General features: G+C 49.1%; 1 long non-coding RNA gene across 1 annotated transcript; it reads left to right on the forward strand.

Moving 5' to 3' along the window:
* The first annotated feature begins 799 nt into the window (after positions 1–799).
* LOC125525399 lies at positions 800–1769 on the forward strand. Its single transcript, XR_007291286.1, has 3 exons — positions 800–930; positions 1023–1206; positions 1284–1769. It is a non-coding gene; the product is annotated as an uncharacterized LOC125525399 (long non-coding RNA).
* The last annotated feature ends 10568 nt before the right edge of the window (positions 1770–12337 follow it).

Consider the following 12337-nt stretch of genomic DNA (forward strand, 5'->3'; position numbering starts at 1 on the left):
CAATCCATTTTTGTTGCCTTGCCTATCATGCCTTCATTGAACCGAAAAAATGGACTACGACAAGAATAGACAAGTTTATATTTAGGCATTTCTGCAAAACAGAAGACACAACTTTGCCAGCTCAGCTCAACTTTGCCATAGGCCACGATCATCACAAACAGCATGAGAACCACTTGATCTTGGACTTCTGAAGATGCGTCTGGCGTGCGCAGCTCAACTTTGCCATAGGCCAACTGGCATCCGCTGGCGACAAAGCTTAGGCATAGTCTGGTCTTGAAACTGCTCGCATGACTCATTGGCTTCCCGAGCTTCCCATCACCGCCTAGACCCAGCTGTTCATCTTTTTTCGTAATAGCCTGATCATGTCCATTGTGGCTGCTTGTAAAGTGATGGAGGAAATGACAGTCATCGCCAAAGCGGTAGTCGCTGCTGCTGCGCTTTAAAAAAAATAGATCCACCGCAAGGAAAATGAGAGAAAATAATCCAGCTGTTGCAAAGTGATTGCAGGCAGCAAATTTTTGTTGTAGATACAAAAGGTTGTTGTTCACAACATGCCATCCTTTCAGAAAAAGATTTGCTTTTCGAATGGAACAGCTTGATATTTATGACCGCAGAAAATTAACCTGGAGGACCTGGTGTATATCTTTTTGATTTGTTAAATGCCAACAAAGTCAGTGTATCTTTTAACTGAAGGAACTGGTTACATGCTCCCATACTACTCCCTCCGTCCCATAATGTAAGACGTTTTTTGACACTACACTAGAGTCAAAAAACATATTACATTATGGGATGGAGGGAGTACTTTCAAATGCAAAAAATGTTTTGAGACATCAATGCATGATTCTAGTTGTTCCCATGGACTGTTGGTGTGGAAGCAGATTGAATGCCGAGAGGACAAAGTCAATGCAGGAGATCGTTTGTGGCTGCCTGGTGTGTACTTAAATCTGTTTTTTTTTCGTTTGTTAGAGAATATAAAATAGTTGGAAATGTAATTGACAATGACTCTCGGTTTTGCAAAGCAGGGTAAGCCAGATGCAGAGAATAGAAGGTCGTGTAGATGCGATTGACCTGCATTAATACGGCTACTGTGGGCGGCTGAAAATAGTTGGTATATAATAGAGCATCATGAGAATCACAGCCAAGCACATAGACGTGTACACGAATGATCTGATACAGCCAGATGAAGCGGCGCAGGATGATGGCGAGGTGAGCACTGCAAACTTAGAGCAGGCAACATTCGCCTTTGGTTTTATGCGATTGCTCCACGGTGATAAGTGTTCCAGGGTGAAGTTGTCCTCATGGATGGCAAAGGCGGAACGAGCTGCAAGCAGGAAGTGGGCGTGGACTCAGGTTGCAGTTCTTTTGGAAGAAGATTTTGGCGATTTCCCAACCTCCGGCATGCAGGTCAATAAAGTGTTGCTATAACTGATGTGGAAAATGGATCCGACCGTGTATGTGCCGATTGACTTTAATGACACTTGCTCACACGAAGAGGAGGTCAGTAGCATCTCCTGTAAGCGTAGGCAAACAAAGAGTTGGTTTTGTTGATTGTCTGTGTCGCTGTGTTTTTTCGGTCTCGCATGTAGAGCTTTGACTACTAGCGTAGTTACTGGGGTTTGCATTTTGGGAGCACTTGTTGAAGGCAGTAGTCTGATATGCGTGAGCCAGCTTTTTTGATTGTCGAAACCATTGGTGTTGTAATGTACGACCTTGTTGCCGGAGTGCATCTGTTAGTACATTTTTAGTCGTAGTTTTTTGGTCATGGCTGGTGTGAGGAGGTGCGTGTAAAAGATGCAAATCATGCCTCAAGAAATAGAAAATGGCATTCGTATTATTTCATTAATGACAAATCATGCCTCATTGGCATGTGTAATACAGACGAGCCGGATGTGTGTCCCTTACAGCAGCTAACCAACCAAGACGGCTCAGCCGGGTACAGGAAATCAACTGAGCCGTGCACGGGTCATCTGTTCCAGCTGAAGGTGACGGTGGCCGTCGCAATTAATGCACGCAGGAACAAGCCATATTTGAGTGCAATACAATGGCTATACCTGACGCAAATACAGTCACATGCACAGATCCAGATGGTAGCGAATGGTGTTGATTTCAGGTTCAGCTGAGCCCGAGCTCAGAATGGAATATCCGGCTAGTACGAGCTTAGCTAGTTGGCAGGCATGCATGATGCGTGCTCCATTCACGACCACAACTATCTAGTAGTATATAGAACTAATTAACCTAGCAGATTCTTGATGCTGCTAGAAGATTACTCAACCTCCTACGTATCTGAAGTAAGTGGAGTACTACCGTGGAGTGGAGTAGCTCGTAGTCTCGTACAGTACATTCCAAGATCAGATCAGCATGTTGAACTGTTGGGCATGTTGTGGGCGGTTGACCTATACATCAATCCTATAAATAGACATCATCCACCTTGCCTAATTTGCTCATCTCCTCTCCACTCCAACCGGCTTCCTTGCCTTTTCTGGCTCTTATCGTCAGATACCACCTCTAAAAAGCACTCCTAAGATGGCTGCTAGCTCCGGCAGGGTGGCCACCCTCCTCCTCCTCCTCCTCTGCCCGGCGATGGCCCTGGGTTGTGTCTGCCCCGGGGGGGCGTGGGCCTGCACCGACGAGGAAAGAGCGTGCATGCAGACGTTATGCGACCCCGACTGCCACCAGTGGTTAGGAAGCCTCGTCTGCCTGGAAGGTTGCCGGCAGTGCCTGCAGGAAAGTCCACTGGAATGCCGCAAATCGTTCCAGGATTGCACGTCCAGATGCGAACAGCCAGACCAGTATTGCCATAGCAACTGCCACATCAACAACAAATCCGAATGTGACGTTGGCTGCGACAAGAAAACGACGAATGCGTGTCCCAGTGCCTCAAGGCCCTCTAATCCATGTCTTGTTTGGTTCTGCGGAGCTCAACGCATTTGTTCTCCTGTCATGTCTTGTCATTTCTTTCCTTCCCTCGTGAAGTCATGTATGTGTTGTCATCATGCCTTCTTGCGTTTTTTTTGCGGGGACCTTCCTGTGTGTTTGCTTGATCGTTGTCTTAGTTTGTGTTTCACAATAAACGGACAATACTTGCAGTTACTGTTTGGATCGATTGTGATTGCATACATTGTAGTAGTACCATTTTTTTTAAATCATAGTGTAGACACGCACACGCCCACATACACGTACACACACTCATTCCTATGACAGATGCACGCACACTGTACCTGCGAGCACCTTCGAGAGACTTAGCCGGCGGGTCTTGAAATTGACCAAGTCACCATAGGCATGTCGCTACTCGCTAGCGATAGGAACTTCGCGTTCCACTCAAAAAACAAGCAGCCTTTGTGAGACAGGTTTGATCCCAGATATGCTGCGGGTAGAACATTCGTACTAACCATTCAAGCACAGATTGGTTCTCATGCTAGTACCATATTGAGTATGTCATGAATCATCTAAACAAGCCTAACATTATATTGCCGTGATTGGCATGAGTGGGAAGTTAGTTACTTCGCGTGAGTATTTACAAAAATCCTATATTCACCGACATTTTCATGTGGACTGGTTACTTGACAATCGGGTCGACGCAGCGGAAGCAACTGTAGTCAAAGTAGTGATGTCATCCAAGGTAGTGTGTTTGATCCAAGAACGATGGCGACGGTCGTGCCTGCACGATGGCAAGAACGAGAATGGGGCAGCACAGGGCGATGCTAGCAGCCCTGTGCAACAGAAAGGAAACAGAGGGCGTGGAGATGTGGAGGCAGAGGTGGTGGCCAGACTAGATCTTGTTGTGCCCCTTTTGCCCCTCTTTTATATAGCGCCCCCCCCCCCCCCCCACGCCTTCACAAGGTAGGAGTGGTGTGCTCCCCTTTCCATAAAAGAGAGCGCCCCTCCCCCGAAAGGAAGGGAACCTTTCCCTTCATTTCACACAGGTTTAATTCCTTGTTCCCTTTATTTTCCACCAATATATTTCCTTATTGTATTTATAGCTGAATAAGGAAAGTTTCGTATTGGGTTAAGCGTGCAACCTGATAGGTCCAGTAATCAGTAGGGGAATATAGATAGTCATACCAACTCCGAGACAAATACGAAGGTCCTATCGAACAAATCTTGTACATGTCATATGTGACCCATTTCCCTCACGGTATATGTCGAGCTCAAGGCGAGGTTATCATCCTTGTTGTTGGCCAAAATCACCTTATTAATAGTTATTATGCCGATCGGGCTAATATGACAACTATGCAAGGGTTGCTCTTATAAAGGGTAGGCTTAGTTAACATGTGATTTACAAATCTCTTATCATCAGCAAAACAATTGGGTAGCTACACAAGATTCTACGAAAGGGCCGCTCGCCTCTGTGGCTTTCTAATCTGACCGAGCAACGTGGGAGGAGCACTAGCTCACCAGCGTTCGTCTTGTTCTGCTGATTTTTTTATTTTATTACTTTTATTTATACTTTTGAAATGGTAAAGTATATTACTTAAATTGAAGAAACAATGATCACGCAGTGTAAAAAACTGTCCATGCAACTTTAAAAAATATTGATAGCATATAAAAAAGATGTTTGGAACATTTTAAAAAATGTTCGCACATTTTGAAATATGATCATGATTTTTTTTAAATGTTAGGGTAATTTATAAAAAAATGTTTATTACCATTCAGGGAAAACTTTGAGAGATTAAAAAAAATGTTTAAGCATTTTAAAAATATGTTCTGACTTTTCTAAAAATGTTTATACATTGTAAAAAAATGTTTACATAAATTTTCAAAAGCGTTTGATACCATTCAAAGAATGATCGTGCCATTTAAAGAAAGTTCGCACATTACAAACATATGTTCATCATTTTCTAAGAAACGTTAATACAATGTAAAATAATAATGTACTCTTTTAGAAAAAATGCATAGGTAAAGAAAATGTTCAACATGTGTTTGAAAAAAGTTTAACATGTATTGAAAAGGTTGTTGTATTTGAAAAATGTTAAAATGCATAGAATTTTTTTAATGTGTAGTTGAAAAATGTTTAAAACATATCAAAAATTAAGGTTGTGCAAACTTGTATTTGAAAAACAATACAAAAATGGTTGAACATGTATCAAAAACTATATTTCACATGTATACTAAGCATGTATAACCGATGAAGATATATTTCACGTGTATACTAAAAAAAGAAAAAAAAAAGACATTAAGAACACACAGAAAACAAAAAAAAACAGCATAAAAGGTTATAAAACTGGTCTATATAACCTTCTCAAAACCGTTTTAATCGGCTGGGCACTAATACAAGTGTGCCCCAGTGCCACCAGATGGGAGGCAGCACTAAGTCTCACAATAAGCTAGACATAGCCCCCTCAACGAGGACGTACTCGCCCAACCCACCCCGGTTTGGAGACCGTGCATCCCCTTCCCGGTGCTTGTTGAGGTTTTTTTTTCACATGAAGCATGAACAGACCAAAAACAACAAAGAATATTATGATCTGGGGCACCTAATAATGCGCTAAACCAAATTGAGTCACCCTAGTTATGTTATTCTTTTCTGGAACAAAAATTTTGTCAAATTTGTAAAGTGAAGGTAATTGAGTCTTCCGAGAAGCTAATTTTTTTCCATCACCTACCATCCATCTAGAACAACATTTAACTGCTTTACATATGCACGCCATTGAGCAGACAAACTTCAGATAATACAGGCATTTTTAACGGAGACTTAGGTGATACCCGAGCCGAGACCATCCATCACTTCTCAGCTCAACGCATGAGGGGTATATAACGAAAAATGCATAAAACTATTTACATATGCACGCCGGCCAGGCTTTCTCCCATATACATGCACGTGTTTTTCTAACCAGGCCAACCCCTTTCCATCACTTGTGTAACAGAAATACAAGTCGTATTTTTTTTAGAACGAAGACGCAGGAAGCGTCCGGCTTTAAATTAATAAAGCCCACCGACAGGCAGCATCCAACAAGTTCAACGCAGAACTACAGCAGAAGATAAATGGCCGTAGCCAAAGTACGGTACATGCAACCGGCCTGAGCCTGATAGATAAAGAAGAAACAATAGCACGCAAGCAACCAGTCCAAAATAGCACAGCGAGCAGCATCCTAGTGACGGGCTTCATACTGAATCGTGCGGATCCACTCCATGGCCTCCGTCATCCGATCTGCATCACGCCATCTCCCTAACTGTGTCCATGTCTGAAGAAACAAGTGACATTTGAAGATAATATCAGCAGGATGGTTAGGGAACTTGTGTTCAATAGTCATCTTATTACGAGTGGTCCATAATGCCCAGCACAGCGCCCCTACGCATCTCCACAAAACTCGCCCAAAGCCACCCCTATGAGCGAGAAGGATCTCACGGAGGTCCGAAGCCGTATTAGGATTACAATTCTGCGCAAACGCCTCGTGAACGGCGCTCCAAGCAAATCGGGCTAGGTGGCATTTGAAGAAGATGTGGTTATCATCTTCATGCGCTCGACACAACACACAAGTCCCATCCGAAGGGCCGTGCCTAATAGCGATGTTGTTAGAGGAGGGAAGACGGTCACGGAACAATTGCCAAAGAAAAACTTTTATCTTCAGAGGATAGACGCTTTCCATAGCCCCCTAGCTATGTCTAGAGTCGGTCCCTCGGTCAGCTTGTTGTATAGAGACTGGACTGTGAACTTTCCGGAACTCGACAGGGACCACGAGACCGTGTCGGCCTCAGGGCAGAGAGTCACCCCATCCAAAGCAGTTAGGAGCCCGTCCCAACATGCCCGTTCATGGGTGAGGAGTGGTCTTTTGAAAGAAATGGCAGGAGGATTTGTTCTGAGCGCATCGGCCACAAGAATATCAACGTTAGTGGCTAATTGGTAAATGACAGAATGGCTGCGCCAAAGAGGTTCCGCCCCAAGCCAATGGTCGAGCCAAAACCTCGTGGAGATGCCATTCTTAACGCAAAACTTGGCTCCTAACGTGAAGGCAGGCTTAACAGCCTGGATCCCGTTCCAAAAAGGCGATCCCTTAGCCTTAGAGGTGAGGAAATTCCCATCAGGGAAATATTTAGCGCGTAGGATATCCGCCCAAAGCCCTTGTTCGTTCTGGGAAAGTTTCCAGATCCACTTGACAAGGAGCGCAACATTCATGAGTTTGGAGTTAAGGATCCCTAGGCCACCAAATTTCTTGGGGCGGCAGAGCGCCGCCCACTTGATCAGGTGGTATTTCTTTTTTGTCCCAGTTCCTTCCCAAAAGAACTTAGACCGAGGGGTGTCGAGCTTGGCGTGAACTCCATCGGCCAGCAAGAACATGCCCATAGTAAACATGGGTAAAGAGGACAGACTAGAGTTTGTCAAAATCAGGCTGGCCGCGAAAGATAAAAACCTGCCGCGCCAGGGGCTAACCCGGTTCGCCACCTTGCCGTACAAGGGTTCCCACTCAAGAATCGAGATGTGTTTCTCCGAGATGGGGATACCTAAGTACTTAATTGGGAAGCTCCCTAGCTTGCAGTTAAGCAGGTTGGCTATAAGTTTGGCAAGGGGATAGTCCATCCCAATGGCTATCACCTCACTCTTAAGGAAGTTGATCTTCAGGCCTAAGATGATCTCGAAAGCGAGGAGGATGAGCTTAATCGAGGCTATACTATGGTCATCAGGCTCGAAGAGCAGCAAAGTGTCATCCGCATATTGGAGGTGAGTGATCCCTCCGGGGATGAGGTGAGGCACCACACCACGAATGTGGCCGGCGTTCTTGGCCTTGTTCACCATGGCCGAAAGGGCATCAGCAACAAAGTTAAAGATCAAAGGCAAGGATCTCCCTGTCTGAGACCTCGTTTGTTGCGGAAGAAGTTCCCCACTTCTCCGTTAATCGACACCGCAGTCTGTCCCCCCGAGACAGTTTGCATGATGCGGTGTACAAAACCCGACTCGAATCCCTTCCGAGTCAGAACCTCGCGAATGAACTCCCAGTTCACTCGGTCGTAGGCTTTCTCGAAGTCAAGCTTAAAGAGCACGGCCGGCTGACGCGTGCGTTTAAGCTCGTGAACGATCTCTTGCAATACTACCGGTCCTTCTAGGATGTTACGGCCTTTGAGGAAGCCCGACTGGCTACGATCAATCACACGCTGTGCGACCGGGGCAAGTCTCGTAGTGTAGGCTTTGGAGCAAATTTTGAACGGCACGTTAATAAGGGTAATGGGGCGGTATTGCTTAATAGTGTCGGCCCCTGTAACTTTTGGGATGAGGCTGATAACACCGAAGTTAAGGCGTGAGATGTCTACCGTGCCTAGTGCAAAACCGTTGATAATATCGTAGAAAATGTCCTTGAGTGCCGGCCAAAACCGGCGGAAGAAAGACATCGGCCAACCACCCGGCCCTGGTGCAGTATCAATCTTCATCGAGCCAAGCGCATCGTCGATCTCCCCCGTGGAGAAGGACAAGGCCAGGGCATCATTCTCGTCATACGACACTCGTGACTCTTCCCCCCAAAAGTCAGCACGAAGGCGCAGAGGCTTCTCCTCCGCTGTACCCAACAGGTTAAGGAAGAATTCATAGATATGACCCGAGATTTCGGCTTGACTGACCAGCAGCCCGTGATCAGATTGCAATCTCAAGATCGAGCATTTCCGTTTGCGGTCATTGGCGAAGGCATGAAAATAGCCCGTATTCGCATCACCCTTGGTAATCCACTTGACGCCGCCCCTACGGCGCCAATATTCCTCCTCTTCCCTGAGGATGGCCAGCACTTGATTTCCGAGGGCGTAGCGGTTAGCCCACTCCGCTTCTGAAAAGGTTCTAGAGTCAGCTTGCACATCAAGGGCTTTAATTTCCTCGATAATAGCTTCCCTTGCTCGTTTAGCTTCACTCCCGTGGTTTGCACCCCACCCTCGGAAGAAACCACGCAGGGCCCCGGCCGCCGAAACCCAAGTGTCAATAGGACCCCTGGAACGACCAGCCGCAGCCCTTGCTTGCTCCCAGCGCGCAAGGAGCATGGGGACGAAACCCTCTACCTCGAACCACCCTATTTCGAAGTAGAAACGAGGACTACGTTTGATCCTATCCTCCCCAAAGGCCAAGATCAACGGCACATGGTCAGAACCAATGCGCGTTTCAGCGACCAACGTACACATGGGGAAGATCACTTCCCAGTCTGCCGTAACAAACACTCGGTCAAGAACGCTCTGCACCGGAGTGAGTTGCTTGTTTGTCCACGTATATCTAGCCCCTGTCCTAGCGACTTCCCGCAACGCACAAGCCGCAATGGCATTGTTAAAGAGGGAGACTCTAGGCCAGTCAATGTTGCGGTTATTTTTGTCCGCGCCCAAACGAATAAGGTTAAAATTGCCCCCAAGAACAATGGGGATATTAGCGGCTTGCTTGGCCCCGACCAAGTCTTGGATTTCCCCCAGGAAGTCTGCCGCGCACGAGTGGTCAGCTGGACCGTAAACACACACAATCGCCCAGGAAGCCAGAGAAACCTTATGCTTAATCGTAACAGAAATGAAAAACGAGCCCACGTCCCAGGTTACAACATCACATACATCAGAATTACATCCCAGGAGAAGACTGCCCGAATGTCCACTGGAAGGAACCCAGCCCCACACGAAGCGGTAAAGGGGGTCATAAGCCGCAAGATCACGATAAGAAAAATCAGCTTTGATCGTTTCTTGAAGCGCCACTACGTCAATCCTCTCGTGAGCAATATACTCTTTAAGTTGCGTGCGACGACCCGAGTGCCCGCAACCCCGAATGTTCCAGAAGATGTATCGCATCAAATAATACGGTTGCGTAGGCGAACCCCTTTGGAGGTCATCGGTTTTGCCACACGTTTCTTAGCCTGGGCTCGGCTCGTCGTTGGCGCTGCGTCAACCTCCCTGGTTGCAGCAGCCCCCTCCGACAGGACTAACGAGATGGAATTGGCCACAGCCCCAGAAGAAACAGGGGCCGACAGCGCCGTGGCGGCGGCCTCCCTGGCCTTGGCCGCTGCAGCTGCCTCTGCCAAAGCCGCTTGGGCCTCCTCGCGAGCACGGATAAGGGACACTAGCTCACCACGCTCCGCGCCTAACTCGAAACCGCCGTCGTCTAAGATAGAAACAAGTTGCGGATCTGTAAACGCGTTCAGAATCTTAAAGGAGGGAGGGGGGTTACGTGAAGTCTCAAGATTCTTGTCCGCAAGGCGTAACTGCGCACTCTCCAGGGAAGACAGGTCCCCCAGCGCCGCCTTGGCCCGAGCACTTGGAGCATGCTGAGGGCCCGGGGAGGCCCGAGAAAGCCGCGCCTTGGTCGCCGTGCCCGCAGAACCCAGCGCAGCCTGCAGATCCACACACGCCGGCGCCACAGGCGAAGGGAGCGACAACACTGCTTGATTGGCCGTAGGCTTCCGCCCGGCCGTCTTCTTAGGAGCCCGCCCGGAGCCCCCCGAGCTGCAGCGACTTGACAGCGGGGTGCGAATGAAAGGCTCATTGAGCACCACGCCCATGTTAGAGCCGAGCAGACTGGGGGAGGCTGGGGCGACCGCAGCAACAGTGCGACCAGCAGCAGGCAGCGTCAACGAGCCCACCTGATTGAAAGCCCCCACCAGCGCGCGGGACGGAGGCGGACTGCTCCCAGCCGTGTCCGAGATCGCGCGACCCAGGCTCCGCGCTCTCCTTCCCCGCGTAGAGCGCAAGCTCTTTGATGCCCAGTTGATTCCAAGTCTCCGTGTCGATTGACGTGTCTGGCATGTTGTCCTCAGGTTCGTCCTCACGGCCGGCCATGTCCACATCCATAGAGCGGCCATCGTTGCCATTGTGCTGCCCTCCCTGGGCCCCTGGGTCATTCTGCTGCTACCCAGCTGACCCCTCGGTCCCCGAACCAGGCGGACCAACGTTCTTGTCACCCGGGTGAGAAGGTGTGTTGCCAGGGCCAGGCGCCGCTGGCCCGTCTCCAGGGCGTTTTGGGAGCCGCTCCACCTCAACCCGGATATCGAATCCCTCATGGTTAAACCAGACTTGCACAAAACCGTTCAACTTGTCAGGGGCTTTGCATCCAAACTTCATCCTTACCAGTCCCACCCGGATGAGGGAGAGCTCATCCACCACGATTGGTCTTCCCAGCATCTTGAGCCCCTCCATCAGACGATCGACACGCCGGTGCTTCTTGGGGATGCCATGAAGGCAGAGCCACACCTCCGGCATGGAGAGGGGCACAATCGTCTCATGGATCGAGTCACGAACCAGCACCGTAATGTCATTGATGGAGAGGAAGAGCTTACCACTTGTCTTGGCCATATGCAGCAGATCTGCAGAAGGGAACACCACCGCAAAGTCGTTGTCACCAACCTGCGCAATCTGCCAGTCCCAGTCACCAGCCACCATGTGATTCAGCTCCTGCTTGAGCGTACGCAGCGAGAGCCTCCCTGGCTCCGCTGACAGAATGGCACCATTAGCAACCTTAAGATCGTCACCCTCCGCCACCTCTTCTTCTTCGAACTCCATGCAAAAGAAATCTTCGCCCGGAATAGCACTGCCCATGATCTGGAGGTGCATTGCTTGCCCCGCGAAGGGCAATAAGCCGAGGCGTGGCCCTCCTGCTTGCAGATCACACAGGGGGGGGAAGGTGCACTTGGCCTGGAAATGCCCGGTCCGACCGCACTTGAAGCACTCCCCGCCCTCTTCCTCGACCGGAATGGGCTCGTCCGCCGAGCCCCGCGGCGCATCAAGCAAGACTACCGCTAATGGGACAGCCGATGCCCGTGGCTTTTTGGCCAGCGGATCCCCATGGCCCCTGCCGCAAAGGGGGTGCTCCTGCGGCTTACGCTCCAGCTCGTGCCGCCGCGTCCCATGCTTGCGCTTCTTCTTCTTCTCTTGCTGGCCCCACCAGGGTGGAGGAGGACCCCAATCCCCCTCGCGCCCGTGGAAACCAGATCCAGATCCTTGACCCTGGTAGCCACCGTAGCCACGACCAGAACTGCCGTCTTGTCCATGCTCGAAACCGCCGCCGCCGTCCACACGCCCCGCCGCCTTGGCCCTCTGACCATGCTTCGCCTGCAGGACCATGCTTCGCCTGCTCCTGCAGGGCCTTCTCACGCCGTCGTTCCTCCTCGGAGATCGGAGGCTCCATCGGTCGCTTGTCCGTGCGCCTGTCACCCATGGCCGTAGCCTGAGTTTGGTGGAGACTGAGTTTGGTTGATGATCCTGAACAGCCTGGGAGAGTGAATGCTTCAATGTTCATCACGTGTATGAAGAGTCTGGACTGCTTCATAATCTGTTTTCAACATTAGAGATAAGTACTCCCTGTCCCAAAATATAAGAACGTTTTTAACACTACACTAATGTCAAAAACGTTCTTATATTATGGGACAGAGGGAGTAGTAAGTAATTCTGAACATCTTCA

The sequence above is a fragment of the Triticum urartu genome, chromosome 7, assembly GCF_003073215.2.
Source record: "Triticum urartu cultivar G1812 chromosome 7, Tu2.1, whole genome shotgun sequence".
Lineage (NCBI taxonomy): Eukaryota > Viridiplantae > Streptophyta > Magnoliopsida > Poales > Poaceae > Triticum > Triticum urartu.